This window comes from Mycteria americana, chromosome 1 (assembly GCF_035582795.1).
Source record: "Mycteria americana isolate JAX WOST 10 ecotype Jacksonville Zoo and Gardens chromosome 1, USCA_MyAme_1.0, whole genome shotgun sequence".
NCBI classification, from domain to species: Eukaryota; Metazoa; Chordata; class Aves; order Ciconiiformes; family Ciconiidae; genus Mycteria; species Mycteria americana.
The window spans coordinates 174,558,471-174,564,470 of record NC_134365.1 but is presented as its reverse complement, the minus strand read 5'-3'; the positions used below and the strand labels follow the sequence as shown (position 1 = coordinate 174,564,470).

The 6,000-nt window shown below is 39.0% G+C and overlaps 1 long non-coding RNA gene across 1 annotated transcript in view; it reads right to left on the bottom strand.

Moving 5' to 3' along the window:
- Positions 1-743: 743 nt before the first annotated feature.
- Positions 744-6,000, bottom strand: part of LOC142404969 (uncharacterized) — a 116,133-nt gene continuing 110,876 nt past the window's right edge. The window contains exon 5 of the long non-coding RNA XR_012774016.1: positions 744-2,526. This is a non-coding gene — a long non-coding RNA (uncharacterized LOC142404969). The remainder of the gene's footprint in view (positions 2,527-6,000) is intronic.

Below are 6,000 nucleotides of genomic sequence, written 5' to 3'. Positions count from 1 at the left end.
TTGACATTCTGAAATATCCATCTGGCTCCTTAAATGCTATCATGTCTCTTTTGTTTTCCCAAGTCTCCGATGAGAAGATGTTTGTCACTTAATTGCTGCTGAGGATCACAGATGATGGTTTATAGGTTTAGGCAAATTGCAGGCAGCACTTTGTTAACAAACGGTAGAGCACAATGGTACTTCATAATTATCCTATAGAGCTCAATTGGCCCTTAACGGCACCTGCATGTACAGCATCAGGGAGCCTTGTTTCAACACAAAAGCTCCTTCTTGTTAATTAACCTGTGTGCACTTGTTACAAATGAAACCTATTTGTTTCCACTTAATATATTTGCAGCTAGTTTAAATATTCATTTATTATTATGCTTGTTAAGTGAGGAGTGGAGAAGAATAGTTTGGATCACTTTCATTAGTATGCATTGAGCTTAAAAGAGGTAGCAAATAGACCAATATGTCAAGTGTGTTCCTTTGTGCTTTCCTTCTTCCTGCTCTGTAGGCCCCCAAATTAGGCTAACAAAGATGTATATCCATTGCTGATTGAAATAATACAAAAGGAATGAGAAGTTTAGGAGCCTCTGCTAAAAATCAACAATTTCTCTGAAAGGGGCTTTGTACCAAATGACAAATACAATTCATTCTAGGTGAAAAATGTCTTTTATTGCATATTTAAAATGAGTATGTACACACACACACACAGATTTTATTTGTATGTAAAATGCTGTGAAATAAAATAGTATCCAGTGTGTTTAAATGTTATGCCTTTATTCATGCTGTTCTAGCACAGATGCCTTTTAATCTTTAACCAAAGAATTTACTTCTTTTTTACCCTTACAAGCAAAGCAACCTTTGCTCTTCATCTGATAGAAATTAGATGGAAACTGATAGAAATTATTGTGTGTTTATTAGAGACTGTAAGTACATATAAAGGGCCGTTAATTCAACTGCATAAAGAGATTACTGAACAGTGTTTGTTGCTGTTGTTGCTGCCTTGCATTTTACTGAAGAATATTCTAAATACTTTTATTCCTGATACTGGGAAAACAAAATCTCTCTCAAATATTGATTTTGATTATTTTGTTCCTTTTGGAGTAGCTTTGTGGCCTGAAGATTTTCAAAGAGTTTCTTGTTAATGTGAGTAGTCCCACATATAGTATAGATTGCAGAATGTAGCTGAGCAGTGAGAAAAAGCTCAACTTTCCTCCTGCTTTTTGCTTGACTTTTTGAAGTTATTTCTAAAGTATATCACTGCAAGGGAATCTTATCCAATACAGCAGAGTTCCTTCTGAAAGGAAGCACAAAGGATGATCGTCATCTCTTGATTAGCCAGTGTGAATCCTGAATAATTCCATTTCCTTCTAAGTGATATACACCAGCAGCCCTGACAGTAGGATTGAGGCCAGAGAATTTGCCCTTTCACACCTTGGTATTAGCAGATAAACATATTAAAGCTAGATGGAGGAGGGGGGAGCAAGATTTAGGCTGCAGATGAGTTCTTGTAATGGCGCACTGAAAACTGTCGAAAATACACTTACGTATTGATGTAAGATGCATTCCAACAGCTGCTAATCAATTGCTGTGATTCTTCTGTTTTAAAATTGGCCCAATAATGCATTTTAGAATAGGTCAATACCGCCTCCTACATAGAGTAATACATCTAATTTGTTTCAATTCATCATGATCATATATTGTAGGCCATTTTATTTAAAATTTCAGCTTGCCAGGGGGAATTAATAACACAGAGTAAATTGTAAGTTACTTGTATGATGCATGCTTAGAAGAGATATAAGTCAATATCGCTCAATAATACAACAATTAAATGGGGAAAGAAAAACCATATAGTGAAGTTGTGTTTGTGTTTGTATGTGTTTGTGTGTGTAGTAATTTTATATGTGTATATATATATTTTAGAAGGGAATTCAGTATTTATGTATGTGACATGCCAGGTTGAGAATCAAAGTGGTATAAATAATCTCTAGTCACAAAATAAGTGCGATGGGGTTTGTAGCAGAGGAAGCTTCAGCATGTAATCCTTGTGAAACACCTTGCTTTTTCCATAGTGAGAATATCTTTAAGAATCATGTGTTACTATTCTCGTTCTTTAATCATCGTTTTATTGCTGAGGCTTCCAATATGTAAGTGTAGAAATGGCCCCTATGATGTATATGTATCTTCTAGGCTATAGATGGCACCAAGTCAGTAGCCACTTTTGGTTATTACTGATTTGCAGTGGATTTCAATAGTTATTTAGAATTGAAAGTGCTTATCGGATCGATGAACATTCATAGCCCTAATGAACTCTCATTACAATATCTCTCATATTCCAGGGCCCCAAATTGTTGCAAGTCTCCAGGATGAGTTCTTCAGTTATTTCCAAAGCAGGTGGGATACTGAGCCATTATTTTTGCTGCTTCTCTGTTTTTGTGGTACTCTCATGCCTCCTGGCAATTTGCACAGTTACAAAAGCATAGAAGACCCCACTGCACCCGGCATATATGGCAACTGTTTCTCTGGGGTCCACAACAGAATCTGAGAGACGCAAAACAATACAAGTTTCAGCAGTCCAAACTATGTCTATCACTATTATAGTGAGCTATATTTCAGGCCCTTTTCATCTCTCCCAAATACATCCTGCTAGTGAGAGGTTTCACAGCCCCTTTTTAGATATACTTGCACAGTCCCTAGATTAGATCACTGGGCTACAGCCCTCTGTTTTTCACCTGTGAAAAAGCAGCAAATCCAGACGTATTTGGCGCCTGGAAGGCCGCTTCTTCAAAACGGAGCATTATTTATTCATTGCAGAGTACACAGCATTCTGAGAAGGGAGATAAAACAGCAGAAATACCTATTTCTGAATCTTGTTTATTCCTGTGAGTTTTGTTAACTTTTTTTTTGGAGTGGACACCCCTTTCCTAGCCTGGGAGATACAGGCAGTTGCTGCTTCCCCTACATTCACTGCCTCCCTGCAGCATTTTCTTATAACTAAATACTCCCCACACCACCCTTCTTTAGCCAGGGATTTATTTCTTTTTTAAACAATTTAATTTTCTTTTTCTCTTAGGCTTTGGTCAGGGAAAATACACCTGTTAGCCTGACTGGAGACAAGCAGGTGCCTGTCTCACAGTTAATAGCTCCCTGCCTTCTTCCCTGTCGCTTGACATTTCTCTGGAGATAGCTCATCTCTGTCGTTTTGTTTCTAGCTTGGTTTTTCCCTAGCAGCCTCTTTGATTTAATTCTCTGTAGTCAGGTGGAATAATATCAAGCTAGAAAATGTAGGTACATACTGCATTCAGAGAAAATAATACTGCTATCTCCCTCATTAGCCTCAAAGGAGTTTATGACTCAGAAGATAAAGGAAGTGGGAAGCACTTACAATAAAAACTGTGTTCCAGAAGGGGATTGTAAGGCAGGATTTTTGTTAAGATGGGGACCTGCTATCCGCTACATGGCTCACTGGCATGTGTGGGTCTTATTTTTCATCTCCCTCTTACTTCAGATTCTGCACTCCTGCACCTGTCCTCAAATGTCCATACCAAGCTGTTCTCTACAGCCATGAGTAGTATTTTGCTCACCTTGGCTCCTTGGTTTCACACCTTCAGCATGTGAAGCTGTTTCCATCATGTTCACTGCTATAACCAGTGACAAAACCTGTCCAGGTGTCTGTTCTGCCACAGCCAACCCCACCGTGTCCACAGTCTCATCTTCTTCTGTCTACCAACCTTCCTTTCACATTAGGAAAGGTGTATACTGCACTGCATATGTCCTAAGGATTTTCCTACATCTTTCCTGTAGGGGCTGCCCAGCTGATAGTGACCAAGAAAGAATCTTGTGACAGGTGGTGATGCTATGGCAGTGTGAGTCATTGAGAGGCTCGAAGAGTGCTAAAATGCTGCATATATTGTTATGCGCCAGCTTTTTTATGACACGCACAGCCCCAGTCTCATTTGCTGCTGCATGTATTCAGGAATCAAGTGTCTACTGTAACAGCATACCATAGCCACTGACCTGTGCAGTCATGAAGGTTAGAATTTGCCTGGACATTGGGAAGTGTGCTCCAACTTCTTGCAGAACTACTTGGCGTCACTAACTACTGGGTGGGAAAAGTACCCCTTCTTTTCCTTCTACCTACCCAATGAACACAAACACAATCCTATTACTAAGATTTACATCACTGGCTGTTCTAGATGGACCTCTGAAGAGAAATAGTTTCTTCACCACCTTGCTCAAATATAGGTCTTTGTTCTTAAAATCTGTATATATTCTGTTATGGGGCTGCCCATATCAACACAATATACACAGAGATAAGTGAATGCTTCCACAACTGAATTCACTGCTGGTGAACTTTCCCGTAGTATAGAAACCATTTTGGAAATTTAAAATTCAGAAATATAAAAGCTTGAAGTGAAATCCACAGAGCTATGTTCTGGATTTAAACCCCTCATAGAGTTCCTGGACAAGATTAGACACTTCAAATCAACAGTGTGGTCAGAACAGCAATCACCAGAGCCAGTTTACTGGGGGTGACATTGCTCTGGCTGGCTAACCTGAAATGCGTAGAAGAGGGATGTGGTTTATATCCCAGCAGCTCAGGGGCCCTGCTCAACGAAGAGCCAACATCGGCCTGAATTCACAGCCTGAAATCTTCCTTCCAGATTCAGCTGTGTTAGATCCCTTTCAAAGAGCAGTCTTTCTTGCAAAATGTCTTCACGGTGCAGCTTTCCTTTTTAGTGGCTAGAAGGACCTGCTTTAAAGAAGACATGGATTTAATTCTCCTTCCATTGGCAGAGGTTCAAACCCACTGTTTCCACCTCTCAAGGGACGCCCTAATCAATGAGCAACCATCTGTTCAGGGTAAGGGGGGAGGGCTCACTCCACTTGCCTTACTGGTGTCCTCCCACTACATAGGAAGAAGATGTCATGACTAATTGGGCTCAGTAGTTAAATCACTCACCTGAGAATGGGGGAGATTCTGATTCCTACTCCTGGTTCAAAGCTTGCTTTTGCAGTGAGTGTGTGTGTGTGTATATATATATATATGTATATTTATGCATGTGAAATTAACACTCTGAAATCCTTTCACTATATTGACAATAGAACCAGTAGACAATAATCCAATTTAAAAAATCCCAGTAAAAAATAACTTTTGACCAAGAAAATTCCACTTGTTTTTTTAAAGAAATCATGTTTGCACATACACAAAAAAAGCCAAACACAGAAAATAAAATGTCAGGTTTTGATTACTAAAAACTGAACCTAGATATTGTTTTTCAATTGAAAAGACAAAAAAGACTAAAATATTTTGCAAAAGTAAATAAAAGAATATTTTGGAGGGAAAAAGTGTGTATGAGTGCAGGCTATATTTTTGTTAGAAATAGCATTACTTATTCAAGCTAATGTCAGAAAATTAACTGTGGTGTATCTTACAGGAACACGGGAAATGTGACATCCTGAATGCTGGGACACATTTTTCTCTGCAAGAGACAACTGCTGAGTTGACATTTTGCCTATGAAGTCCCATAGATAAAACACTGAGAGTTGGCCAGCATAGGCTTTAAGCCATGCTATGTGACTCACTCTGTTGTATAATTTGGTAACTTTCTCCCAGAAAGACACTGGAGTTAGAGTCCTTCACTTTGAAAGAGTTGTACATATTTTAACAGAGGAAAATGGTTCTAAGTTTTCTAGGTTCTCTTGGTGACCGTATACCTCATTTCTCTGTATTAACCTACCATAATGAGGTTTTGTTAACCCTTTAGACAGCTGAGTGCCATGACTTTTTAGGTATCAGCTTGGACTGTCACATGGTTGACTTAGCTCCAGTGAGCACTTCACAACCACAGATTCATTTTCCTCAATTTGTTAAGTGGCTAATTATAAAGGTTCACAAAAGAATTGACACAAGGGAAGGAGACAGCCACACTTCTATCAGCAGCCCCATGAGGCCTGTACAAGTGTCGTTTGTAAAAGAGACCAGAGATTAAACAATGGCTATAATAAGATCTA